At 44.0% G+C, this 14,126-nt stretch overlaps 1 pseudogene; it reads right to left on the reverse strand.

Annotated features, from left to right (window-relative positions):
• Nucleotides 1–784: 784 nt before the first annotated feature.
• Nucleotides 785–1,861, reverse strand: LOC116275656 (annotated as a pseudogene).
• Nucleotides 1,862–14,126: the final 12,265 nt, after the last annotated feature.

Here is a 14,126-nt window from a genome sequence, read left to right on the forward strand (position 1 = left end):
GGATCACAAGTTCAAGAATTCAAGACCAGCCTGGCCAACATGGTGAAACCCTGTCTCTACTAAAAATACAAAAATTAGCTGGGCGTCGTGGTGGGCACCTCTAATCCAAGCCACTTGGGAGGATGAGGCAGGAGAATCACTTGAACCCAGGAGGTGGAGGTTGCAGTGAGCCAAGGTCGTGCCATTGCACTCCAGCCTGGGCAACAAAGAGGGAAACCCCGTCTCAGAAAAAAAAAAAAAAAAAAAAAATGGCTGAGCATGGTGGTTTATGCCTGTAATCCCAGCACTTTGGGAGGCTGAGGCAGGCGGATCACTTGAGGCCAGGATTTCAAGACCAGCCTGGCCAACATGGTGAAACCCCGTCTCTACTAAAAACACAAAAAAATTTAGCTGGGCATGGTGGCGCTTGCCTGTGACCCCAGCTACTGGGGAGGCTAAGGCACAAGAATCACTTGAACCTGGAAGGCAGAGGTTCCAGTGAGCCATGATCGCGCCACTGTACTCCAGCCTGGGTAACAGAGCAAGACTCTGTCTCAAAAAAAAAAAAAGGAAAAAAATCAAGTGATGGGCCAGGCGCCGGTGGCTCACACCTGTAATCCCAACACTTTGGGAGGCCGAGGCAGGCGGATCACGAGGTCAAGAGATCGAGACCATCCTGGACAACATTGTGAAACCCCATCTCTACTAAAAATACAAAAATTAGCTGGGCGTGGTGGCGAGTGCCTATAGTCCCAGCTACTCGGAAGGCTGAGGCAGAAGAACCGCTTGAACCCGGGAGGCAGAGGTTGCAGTGAGCCGAGATCGTGCCACTGCACTCCAGCCTGGGCGACAGTGCGAGACTCTGTCTCAGAAAAGAAAAAAAAAATCAAGTGATGAGCCAAATTGTTGGTGCAGACTGCTGCTGTTACTACATTTTGGAAGAGCGGAGTATCATTAAATTCCATTAATTTTTTTTTTTTTTTGGTGAAAAGATATGCATATTTAGAATTAGCCAGGTGGACTCAGTTTAGATGATCCCAATTTTTTTGGCAACATCCAAAACGTCGTAATCAGGAGCCAGTTGAACATATGCCTTCTTCTCTCCATCAGGCCAAATCAGGGTGTTGATGTTGGCCACATCAATGTCACAGACCTTCTTCACAGCCTCTTTGATCTGGTGCTTGTTGGCTTTAACATCCACCGTGAACACAAGTGTGGTGTTGTCTTCTATCTTCTTTACGGCGGACTCAGTGGTCTGCAGAAACTGGATGATGGCATAGTGGTCAAGCTTGTTTCTCCTGGGGGCGCTCTTCCAAGGATATGTGGGCTGCCTCGGGAATCACAGTGTCTTAGGCCGCTGGAAGGTGGGTGACGTGGATGTGGGTCTTCTTTTTTTGTGTAGATGTGGACACCTTTCAACACTGCCATCTTGGCCTTTAAAGCCTTCACTTCGGCTTCGGCTTTAGGAGGGACAGGGGCTTCCCTCTTGGCATTCAGCGCCATCTTGTGAAAAGGGCAAATTTCATTAAATTTAAGAAGGAAAACTTAAGCTAAATCCGGAAGAACATGGTTTAACATAATTTGGACACTTAGAGGCAAGTGGGGAAGAAATTCCAGGCATAAAGGTAGGAGCAAGCATGTGGTGTTTATGAATGGAGGAGCCTTTTGTGGATGTGGGGGCCACAAGCATTTGTGGGGACTCTAGTAACCAGGAGATTGCAGTCTGATGGTGGAGATCTTCAAAAGCACAAGATCTGGTTCCTACCAGATGTGAAAGAAAACAGGGGCCCTGGGCCGGGTGCGGTGGTTCACGCCTGTAATCCCAGCACTTTGGGAGGCCATGGCCGGTGGATCACTTGAGGTCAGGAGTTCGAAACAAGTCTGGCCAAAATGGTGAAACCCCGTCTCTACTAAAAACACAAAAATCAGCTGGGTGTGGTGGCATATGCCTGTAATCCCAGCTACTTGGGAGGCTGAGGCCGGAGAATCAATTGAACCCAGGAGGTGAAGGTTGCAGTAAGCCGAGATCACACCACTGCACTCCAGCCTCGGTGACAGAGCAAGACTCTGTCTCAAAAAAAAAAAGAGACCGGGTGTGGTGGCTCACACCTATAATCCCAGCACTTTGGGAGGCCGAGGCGGGTGGATCACCTGAGGTCAGGAGTTCGAGACCAGCCTGACCAACATGGAGAAACCCCATCTCTGCTAAAAATACAAAATTAGCCAGGCGTGGTGGCTCATGCCTGTAATCGCAGCTACAGGGGAGGCTGAGACAGGAGAATTGGTTGAACCCTGGAGGCAGAGGTTGCGGTGAGCCAAGATCACGCCATTGCACTCCAGCCTGGGCAACAAGAAAGAAACTCCATCTCAAAAAACAAAATAAATAAATAAATAATTTTAAAAAAAGAAAATAAAATAGGGGTCCTTATGCTTTGTGAGCAGAAGAATAAGGACAGCCACTTGTTAGGGAAGTGATATGAGCTGTTGATTGAAGCCTACAGATCCTGGAGTCCTGTAATTGCCAGAAAACTTTGATAATCAAATCAGAGCTGAAGGTGAGGTGGGAAAGGCCTGTGGCCAGGTTTTCAAACTAGCATCTAAGTCAGTTTGTGTGCTGGGGAGACTTGAAACTACCAGATAGATTCATGTCTTACTTGGAACATCAGATTCACTTGGGAGATTTTGGGGGAAAATATATATTGAAACAATATATATTGAAAATATGAACCCCAAATATCTGAGACAGGTCCCAGCAATTTAGAAAGTTCATTTTTCCAAAGTTAAGGATATGTGGCAAGGCGTGGTGGCTCATGCCTGTAATCCCAGCACTTTGGGAGGCCAAGGTAGGAGGATCACCTGAGGTCAGGAGTTCAAGACCAGCCTGACCAACATAGAGAAACCCTGTCTCTACTAAAAATACAAAAATTAGCTGGACGTAGTGGCACATGCCTGCAGTCCCAGCTACTCGGGAGGCTGAGGCAGGAGAATCACTTGAACACAGGAGGTGGAGGTTGCAGTGAGCCGAGATGGTGCCACTGCACTCCAGCCTGGGTGACAGAGCAAGACTCTGTCAAAAAAAAAAAAAAAAAGGATGCGTGCCTGTTAGAAATACAAAAGTTGTTGGAAATAGATAATCAGTGCTGCAAAGAAAAGTCAGCACAGAGACAAAAGATCTCTCAGCAAGGACATCTTTACTGGAAAGGGTGCTCAATCACAGATGGAGAAACGGCAAGAGCATACCTGAACAAAGGAAAAGCAGACATTTATCGCTTATGCATTTGGGTCATCCTTACTGCTGTGTCCTTCATCCATTGGCTGGCGTGGGACCTCACAATCTTAAACTGATACCCGATTTGCTAATAACCTGAAACTTTCCTAAATAGATAAGTTCAAGGAAGAATAAAGAAGTTGCTTATGAAAGGTTTAAGGAAGCAATAACATTTCCAAATAAGGAAGGGGCGTAGGCTGTGAGCTGGAACATGTCTGTGAGCATGTCCAACAGTTACACAGGATAGAGCTTAACAGAGTTATTAGCACAAAGCAAGGAGGCTTGAAGAAAGTTAGTCTTTAAAAGAAACTATTATTTCTAACACTTATTTTAATTTTTTTTTTTTTTTTTGAGACAGAGTCTCGCTCTGTCACCCAGGCTGGAGTGCAGTGGCACAATCTTGGCTCACTGCAAGCTCCGCCTCCTGGGTTCACGCCATTCTCTTGCCTCACCCTCCTGGGTAGCTGGGACTACAGGTGCCCGCCACCACGCCTGGCTAATTTTTTCTATTTTTTAGTAGAGATGGAGTTTCACCGTGTTAGCCAAGATAGTCTCGATCTCCTGACCTCGTGATCCGCCCGCCTCGGCCTCCGAAATTGCTGGGATTACAGGTGTGAGCCACCGCGCCTGGCCTCTAACACTTATGTTTTATTCTTTAATAAGAAGGGGAACTTTGAAGAGGAAACTTTTTGTACTTTCTACGATGCCCATGACACAGCCTCAGGAAGGCCTGACGACATGTGCCCAAGGTGGCTGGGGCACAGTTTGGTTTTATACATTTTTAGGGAGACATGAGACATCAATTAAGTATGTAAGATGAGCATTGGTTAGGTCCGGAAAGGCGGGATAACTCTAAGTGCTGAGTTATCTACCTATGACCTAGGAGGGGGCTTCCAGGTCATAGGTAGATAAGAGACAAACTGTTGCATTCTTTTGAGTTTCTGATGAGTCAAAGGAGGCAATCAAATACGCATTTATCTCAGTGAGCAGAGGGATGACTTTGAATAGAATGAGAGGCAGGTTTGCTTTAAGCCTAAGGTTAAGGTTTACCCTAAAAGTCAAGTTCCCAGCTTGACTTTAGCTTAGTGATTTTGGGGTCCCAAGACCATTTCGCAAAACTATATATACACAAAAAACTATAAATATAAAACTATATGTAACTATAAATATAAAACTATATATAATTATATATAAAAAACTATATATATGTATACCCAGCCAAAGGCCTGAAGGGAAGGCTCTCTTCCTGCCTCATGGGGTACCTCAGTGAGCAGTAATGAGTAAGAGGACCAGCTAAGGTATTCTTCGTGGGATTGATGGGGAAGTTAAGGAGATTTAGGACTTGTCACAGTGCTGAAGGTCAGGGGCTAGCACTGACTGGGGCAGCAGAGCCAGGAAACCTCCCTCTATTTTGTGTTGACTTTTTTTTTAAGATGGAATTTCGCTTTAGTTGCCCAGACTGGAGTGTAATGGCGCAATCTTGGCTCACCACAAGCTCTGCCTTCTGGGTTCAAGCAATTCTCCTGCCTCAGCCTCCTGAGCAGCTGGGATTACAGGCATGTACCACCATGCCAGCTATTTTTTGTATTTTTAGTAGAGACAGGGTTTCTCCATGTTGGTCAGGCTGGTCTTGAATTCCCGACCTCAGGTAATCCGCCCGCCTCAGTTTCCCTAGGTGCTGGGATTACAGGCGTGAGCCACCGCACCCGGCCTGTGTTGACTTTTTTACTACTGCCATCAAATCAGCAATCCACGTAAAGGGAAAAAAGAAAACTCTCGAGTGTGGTGGTCATCTGTAGTCCCCGCTATTTGGGAGGCTGGGGCAGGAGGTGAGGATGGGAGAATCACTTGAGCCTAGGAGTTGGAGGCTGCAGTGAGCTATGATTGTACCAGTGCTCTCTAGCCGAGTGACATAGCAAGACTGTCTAAAAACAAAACAAAACAAAAAAACCCAAAATCTCACTCAACTATGGAACTGTGGACATGTCATTTTAGAACAATACCCAAATGTTAATTTATGCTATGGTAAAAGCTTTAGCTATTGTTGTATTGGAGAAATGGTGGTTTTCAGGTAATCAAAAATTCGTGTTACCTAAGGCTGAAACTCGTGGACCTGAAGGGATTGTTAATGTAAACAGGCCTGGTCAAGCAGTCATACAGATGCTAATTTTTATTTTTTCCTGGGTTACTTAGAGAGGTTTAGAAGAAAATGGCTTGAGTGAAGTAGTTAAAATGAGAACAATTTGAGGTATAGCAGATTGCAGGATATCATACTTATTTGCCCATGTTTTTCTCAGAACTTCAAGCTTTCTGCTCCCAACCTCTACTATTATGAATTTTCATAACAGTATTACATGCATGTAAGGTAAACAATATAGCATCATGTAAAGTAAAAAGTGATCTCTTTTCTTTCTTTCTTCAGTATCTCTGTGCTCTGGATTAGCAGCTGATACCTATTGTGTATTTTTTTATTTTTCTTTTTGAGATAGGGTCTCGCTCTGTCATCCAGCCTAGAGTGCAGTGGCACAATCACAGGTTACTGTAGCCTTGACATCCCAGGCTCAATTGATCCTCCCACCTCAGCCTCCTGAGTAGCTGGGATTACAGGTATGTACCACTACGCCTGGCTAAGTTTTAAATTTTATGTAGAGACAGGGTCTTCCTATGCTGCCCAGGCTGGTTTTGAACTCCTAGGCTCAAGTGATACTCCTGCCTTAGCCTCCCAAAGTTCTGAGATTCCAGGCATAAGCTACGTCACCAGTCCTGTTACATATTTTTAAAGGACACACTATGGGTCCCTAGGCAATTTCCCAGCCACTGGGAGACTCTAGAGATAATGGTAGACAAGGTTCTAGGCCTCCTACATCTTTCTCTTAACAAGCATTCATCCATTCAACAAATACTTAAATACCTCTTTTATGCCAGGCATTGCTCAAGACATTGGGGTACCTCAATGCACAAAACTGACAATGTGTTCATAGCATATATCCTGTTCTGCAAGTCTGTTGCCTTTAGCTGTACCTTTTTTTTTTTTTTCTTTTGAGACAGAGTTTCATTCTTGTTTCCCAGGCTGGAGTGCAATGGTGCAATCTTGGCTCACTGCAACCTCCGCCTCCTGGATTCAAGTGATTTTCCTGCTTCAGTCTCCCGAGTAGCTAGGACTACAGGCATGCACCACCACGCTTGGCTAATTTTTTGTAATTTTAGTAGAGACGGGGTTTTGCCATGTTGGCCAGGCTGGTCTCGAACTCCTGACCTCAGGTGATCCACCCACCTCCACCTCCCAAAGTGCTGGGATTACAGGCATGAACCACAACGCCCAGTCAACTCTACCTCTTAGACATCACTGAATTTTATTTTATTTATTTTTTAGAGACAGGATCTCACTATGTTGTCCAGGATGCTTTTGAACTTTGAGCCTCAAGTGATCCTTCCACCTTAGGCTCCTGAGTAGCTGGGATTACAAGCACATGCCACCACACCTGGCTCATCCCATGTTAGTCCAAAATGGACCCAACTCCTTCCTTCCTTCCTTCCTTCCTTCCTTCCTTCCTTCCTTCCTTCCCTTTCTTCTTTTTTGAGACAGAGTCTCGCTTTATTGCCCAGGCTGGAGTGCAGTGGCACGATCTCGGCTCACTGCAACCTCTGCCTCCTAGGTTCAAGCAATTCTCCTCCCTCAGCCTCCTAAGTACCTGGGACTACAGGTGTGTGCCACCACACCCAGCTAATTTTTTGTATTTTTAGTAGCTATGGGGTTTTCCCGTGTTAGGCGGGATGGTCTTGATCTACTGACTTCCTGATCTGTGCACTTTGGGCTCCCAGAGTGCTGGGATTACAGGCATGAGCCACTGCACCTGGCCCAACTCATTCTTTTCAAAAGCTTGTCCATTGTATGAATGTATCATAATTTATGTAATACCCTATACTGTACATTTATACTTGCGGCCTATTTTTTTGCTATTATAAATGTATTAACACGGAGACAGTTTTATGTTGTCAGCAGTTAATATGACAATCTTTCCTCTTTGGCAGAAATGATCTGGTCTGACAAACTCTGCCTGTGGAGCAAATGCCAGCCTCTGGGGCTGGCTTTTCAAGACTGGCCACCTGATTTTCTGAATAATAAGGGATTGAAGGGACCTCAGGGTGGGTCAGAGGAGAGCTGGAGGCTGAAGTGAAGAGGCAGATCTTTAGAGGATTTTCCGATGAAATGCCACTGAGAGATGTGATGTCCCACCTGTGTTCCTGCCTACCTTGGCAAGCTGCAAAAATCCCTGCATCCTCACTGTGACTGGGTTCCTGGTGGAATCCCCTGAAGGGGTGAGGTTGTGTGTTGAGGTTGATGCAAGGTGGAACCGGAGTCAGTCTGCAGCCACATCCTGTGTTCCATAAACAATGTTTATGTGCTTTTGGTCACCAGGATGGATTTATCGCCTTAGGGCAAATTCTCAGAAGTGAAATTTCTGGTTCTTATATAGGTTGCCAAATCACACTCTTTCAGCAATTTGCAATAAATTACACCTTTATTAATAGTGATTAAAGTCCTCCTCAACCTATAATAACAGTGACTATCGTTTTCACTTTTGCCAATCTTTTAGGATAAAAATAATATCTAATCATTGCTTTAATTTGAATTTCTTGAGTTATTGCTGATGTCAAGCATCTTTTCATGTTTATAAGTTGTAATTCTTCTGTGAAACACTCGTTCATTCATTTCTATTGTCTATTTTTTTTTTGAAACGGAGTCTCGCTCTGTCGCCCAGGCTGGAGTGCAGTGGCGCGATATCAGCTCACTGCAAGCTCCGCCTCCCGGGTTCACGCCATTCTCCTGCCTGGGCCTCCCAAGTAGCTGGGACTACAGGCGCCCGCCACCAGGCCCGGCTAATTTTTTGTATTTTTAGTAGAGACGGGGTTTCACCGTGTTAGCCAGGATGGTCTCAATCTCCTGACCTCGTGATCCACCGCCTCGGCCTCCCAAAGTGTCTTTTTTTTTTTTTTTTGAGACGGAGTTTCGCTCTTGTTGCCTAGACTGGAGTGCAATGGCACCACCTCGGCTTACTGCAACCTCCACCTCCCGGGTTCAAGCGATTCTCTTGCCTTAGACTCCCAAGAAGCTAGGATTACAGACACGTGCCACCACGCCAGGTAATTTTTTTTTTTTTGAGATGGAATCTTGCTTTGTCACCTAGGCTGGAGTGCAGTGGTGAGATTTCGGCTCACTACAACCTCCAACTCCTGGGTTCAAGCGATTCTTCTGCCTCAGCCTCCCGAGTAGCTGGGACTACAGGTGTGTGCCACCACGCCTGGCTAATTTTTGTGTCCACGCCTGGCTAATTTTTGTATTTTTAGTAGAGACGGGGTTTCACTATATTGACTTGGCTGGTCTCAAACTCCTGACCCCGTGATCTGCCATCTCAGCCTACCAAAGTACTGGGATTACAGGCATGCGCCACCATGTCTGGCTAATTTTGCATTTTTAGTAGAGATGGGGTTTCTCCATGTTGGTCAGGCTGGTCTCAAACTGCTGACCTCAGGTGATCTACCCCTCTCTGCCTCCCGAAGTGTTGGGATAGTTCATTTTTTTTTGTTCTTTTTTTTAGACCCTTGCTTCTCTCTGCTTTTTTTTTTTTTTTTTTTTTTTGAGACAGAGTCTTGCTCTGTCACCCAGGCAGTAGTGTAATGGGGTGATCTAGGGTCACTGCCACCTCCACCTCCTGGGTTCAAGCAATCTTTGTGCCTCAGCCTCCTGAGTAGCTGGGAGTACAGGCACGCTCCACCACGCCTGGCAAATTTGTGTGTGTGTGGTGTGTGTAGTTGTAGTAGAGATGCGGTTTTGCCATGTTGGCCAGGCTGACCTTGAACTCTTGACCTCAGGTGATCCACTTGCGTCGGCCTCCCAAAGTGCTGGGATTACAGGTGTAAGCCACCATGCCGGGCCTTTTTTTTTTATTTTTAAAGGAGTAAAATGAACATTAACAAAGATTCTGTAGGAAGACAGAAGGATCTATGCCACTAGTTTATCTTTTTTACTGTTGATTTGGTAAGAATTCTTTGTATATTATTCGGAATATTGGAGCCAGATTATTATTATTATTATTATTAGCTTGCTGGCCCACAGTTCCTAGCTTCTGTCTCTTTTCTTTTTTATTTTTATTTTTAGTTTTGGAGACAGAGTCTCGCTCTGTCACCAAGGCTGGAGTGCAGTGGCGCGATCTCGGCCCACTGCAACCTCTGTCTCCTGGGTTCAGGTGATTCTTCTGCATCAGCTTCCCAAGCAGCTGGGACTACAGGGTCATGCCACCACGTCTGGCTAATTTTTGTATTTGTAGTAGAGAAGGGTTTTCACCATGTTGGTCGGGCTGGTCTCGAACTCCTGACCTCAGGTGATCCACCTGCCTCAGCCTCCCAAAGTGCTGGCATTACAGGCCTAAAATATTTTTTAAAGAGACAGAAGCAGTCTGGGTGCAGTGGCTCACGCCTGTAATCCCAGCACTTTGGGAGGCCAAGGCGGGCAGATTACCAGAGGTCAGGAGTTCCAGACCAGCCTGGCCAACATGACGAAACCCCATCTCTACTAAAAATACAAAAATTGGCTGGGTGTGGTGGTGATGGGTACCTATAATCCTAGCTATTCGGGAGGCTGAGACAGGAGAATCACTTGAGCCTGGAGGTGGAGGTTGCAGTGAGCCAAGATTCTACCACTGCACTCCATCCTGCACAACAGAGTGAGACTCTGTCCAAAAAAAGAGAAAAAAAAATTATTTTAATAGCTTTTGGGGGTCTAAGTGGTTTTCTGTTACATGGATGAATTAAGTAGCAGTGAATTCTGAGATTTTAGTGCACCTGTCACTTGAGTAGTGTATATTGTGCCTAATATGTAGTTTTTCATCCCTAGTCCCCCTCCTACCACCCCCTTCTGACTCTCTAAAGTTCATCCATTATGTCACTCTAAATGCCTTTGCATACTCATAGATTAGCTCCCACTTACAAGGGAGAACATTCAGTTTTTGGTTTTCCACTCCTGTGTTAGCATAATGGCTTAGCATAATGACTCCAGCTCCATCCAAGTTGCTGCAAAAGACATTATATTTCTTTTTGTGGCTGAGTAGTATTCCATGGTGTATATATACCACATTTTCTTTCTTCATTCATTAGTTGATGGGCATTTAGGTTGGTTCCACACCTTTGCAATTGTGAATTGTGCTACTGTAAACATATGTGTACAAGTGTCTTTTTCTTTTTCTTTTTTTTATTATTTATTTTATTTATTTATTTACTTATTTGAGATGGAGTCTCGCTCTGTCGCCCAGGCTGGAGTGCAGTGGTACAATCTCGGCTTACTGCAAGCTCCACCTCCTGGGTTCATGCCATTCTCCTGCCTCAGCCTCCTGAGTAGCTGGGACTACAGGCGCCTGCCACCATGCCCAGCTAATTTTTTTTGTATTTTTAGTAGAGACGGGGTTTCACTGTGTTAGCCAGGATGGTCTCGATCTCCTGACCTCGCGATCCACCGGCCTCGGCCTCCCAAAGTGCTGGGGTTACAGGTGTGAGCCACTGCGCCTAGCCACATGTGTCTTTTTCATATAAAGTCTTCTTTTCCTTTGAATAGATAACCCAGTAGTGGGATTGCTGGATGGAATGGTAGATCTACTTTAAGCTCTTTAAGCAATCTCCATACTGTTTTCCACAGAGGTTGTACTAATTTACATTCCCACCAGCAGCATATAAGCATTTCCTTTCCCCTACATCCATATCGACATTTACTGTTTTTTGACTTTTTAATAATGACTATTTTTGCTGGGTGTGGTGGCTCACGCCTACAATCCCAGCACTTTGGGAAGCTGAGGCGGGCAGATCACCTGAAGTTGGGAGTTTGAGACCAACCTGACCAATATGGAGAAACCCCATCTCTACAAAAAATACAAAATTAGCTGGGCATGGTGGCGCATGCCTGTAATCCCAGCTACTCAGGGGGCTGAGGCAGGAGAATCGCTTGAACCCGGGAGGCAGAGGTTTCAGTGAGCCAAGATGGCACCATTGCACTCCAGCCTGGGCAACAAGAGCGAAACTCTGTTGCAAAAAATATAAATAAATAAATAAATAAAAATAATGGCCATTTTTGCAGGAGTAAGGTGGTATCTCACTGTGGTTTTAATTTGCATTTCCCTAATGACTAGTGATGTTGAGTATTTTTTTCCATATGTTTGTTGGCCATTTGTATATCTTCTTTTCAGAAATATCTATTCATATTCTTTGCCCACTTTTTGATGAGATTATTTGTTTTTTTCTTGCTGGTTTGTTTGCGTTCCTTGTAGATTCTGAATACTAGTCATTTGTTCTATGCATAGTTTGCAAATATTTTCTCCCATTCTGTGGGTTGTCTGTTTACCCTCCTTATTTCTTTTGCTGTGCAGAAGCTTTTTAGTTTAATTAGGTCTCATTTACTTATTTTTGTTTTCATTGCCTTTGCTTTTGGGGTCTCAGTCACGAATTCTTTGCCTAGGCCGGTGTCTAGAAGAATTTTTCTAATGTTGTCTTCTAGAATTTTTATGGTTTCAGGTCTTAGATTCAAGTCTTTGATCATCTTGAGTTGATTTTTGTATGAGGTGAGAGATAGGGGGTACAGTTTCAGTCTTCTACATGTTGGCTTGCCAGTTTTCCCAGCACCATTTATTAAACAGGGTATCAATGCCGCAATTTATGTTTTTGTATGCTTTGTTGAAGATCAGTTGGCTTTACATATTTAGCGTTATTTCTGGGTTCTTTCGGTTCCATTGGTCTGTGTGGAAGTCAGATTATTTTAATGAATATTCTGTAGTTGATTTCCCTTTTCTGTAATTTTCTTCAGTTTCCTATGTTGTATAATCATATTTAATGTATTTTTCAATTATTTCAGTTTTGATTTTAGTTTTTGTTTTTGTGGAGACAGGGTCTCACTCTGTTACCCAAGCTGGAGTGTAGTAGTGTAGCTTACTGCAGCCTTGAACTCCTGAGCTCACGTGATCCTCCTGCCTCAGCCTCCCAGTAGCTAGGACTACAGGTGTGTGCCACCATGCCTGGCTTTTTTTTTTTTTTTTTTTTAAAGTTTTCATAGGGATAGGGGTCTTGCTATGTTGCCCAGGCTGGTTTTGAACTCCTGGCCTTGAGCATTTTTCCTAAAGCACTGGAATTATGGGTATAAACCATCATGCACAGCCTAAAAGAGGAATTTCTAATGAATCTCTGAAGTTTTTCTTATTGTTTGAATTTTGGGAGAAAGGTTTTTTCCCCTGGCTTACTCTGCTTAAGACTTTGAAACAACTCTGACATCTTCAAAATGTGTTGACATTTGTTGAATTTCAGCATTAATAGCTGTATTAGTCTGTTCTCACACTGCTGATAAAGACCTACCTGAGAGTAGGTAATTTATAAAGGAAAGAGGTTTAATTGACTCACATTTCCACGTGACTGGGGAGGTCTCCTAATCATGGTTGAAGCCGAATGAAGAGCAAAGTCACGTCTTACATGGCAGTGGGCAAGAGAGAATAAGTACCAAGTGAAAGGGGAAACCCCTTATAAAAAAATCATCTGGTCTCATGAGACTTATTCACTACCAGGAGAACAGTGTGGAAAAAACTGCCCCCATGATTCAATTGTCATCTCCCACTGGGCCCTACCCTTGACACATGGAGATTATTACAATTCAAGGTGACATTTGAGTGGAGAGACAGCCAAGCCATTACAGTAGCCAACTGGCATGAAGATTTATTTTGGGAGGGTGTCAGAGATTCTAATTCCTAGAACTCATTAGATCAATGACAGATAATCCAACTTTATTGTACACACAATTTATAAAATTATAATGAGTTAGGGCCGGGCATGGTGGCTCATGGCTGTAATCTCAGCACTTTGGGAGGCCGAGGCAGGCAGATCACAAGATCAGGAGTTCGAGAGCAGCCTGGCCAACATAGCCGAACCCCGTCTCTACTAAAACTACAAAACATAGCTGGGTGTGGTCGCTGGCACCTATAATCCCAGCTACTCGGGAGGCTGAGGCAGGAGAATTGCTTGAGCCTGGGAGGCGGAGGTTGCAGTGAGCAGAGATAATGCCACTGCACTCCAGTCTGGGCGAAAAGAGCAAGATTCCATCTCAAAAACAAAAAACAAAAAACATCAGTTAGGGCAATATCAGATAATCCAGCCTTTATTGTACATATAATTTCTAAACTTGTAATTAGATAATATATAATGTGATAGAATGATATGGGACAGCTGCTCCTAAGTCCCTGGCCTATATAATACACATTCCAGATGGGACTGAAGTTAAGCAGTAGGAAGCTCAGCATTCTAGCGTCAATGACATAAAACACTAATTTGCTTTAATGACCAGATGTGCAATTTAAGCAAATAGTTGGAAACCACCTCCACTTTAAATTTGTACAAACTCTTTCAGGACCTTAAATTGATTCAGTTATGTCTAGCTCAAATAGCACAGTCTAAAAACTATTTGATATAATTTTCAGAGTTATAGAAGGGAAGTTACTTTACTTTATCAAATTATTATTTTATAGAATTCTGCCTCATAGTGAACTGCTAATCGAATCATCTCTCTCTAAAATAGCCAAATCACTTACATATGAATTTTAGACTTTAGGTAAGCACCCTAAAATTTCTGGTCACCTGTCAAAGTGATTCACTTTTCACAGCAAGTTTCCAAGGCAAATTATTTTACATTCTATTCTATCTGTATCCCCAGAGGTTATTATAAAGGATACAAAGAATGACACAATGGGCATGGACTGATATTTATTTGCAACATAAAGGAGGCTAACCATGAAATCACTACTGTATTTGGACTTGGAAATTAGAATGAGTCAGAAGAAGTAGGAGATGTTATGTG

Source organism: Papio anubis, chromosome 7, assembly GCF_008728515.1.
Source record: "Papio anubis isolate 15944 chromosome 7, Panubis1.0, whole genome shotgun sequence".
NCBI classification, from domain to species: Eukaryota; Metazoa; Chordata; class Mammalia; order Primates; family Cercopithecidae; genus Papio; species Papio anubis.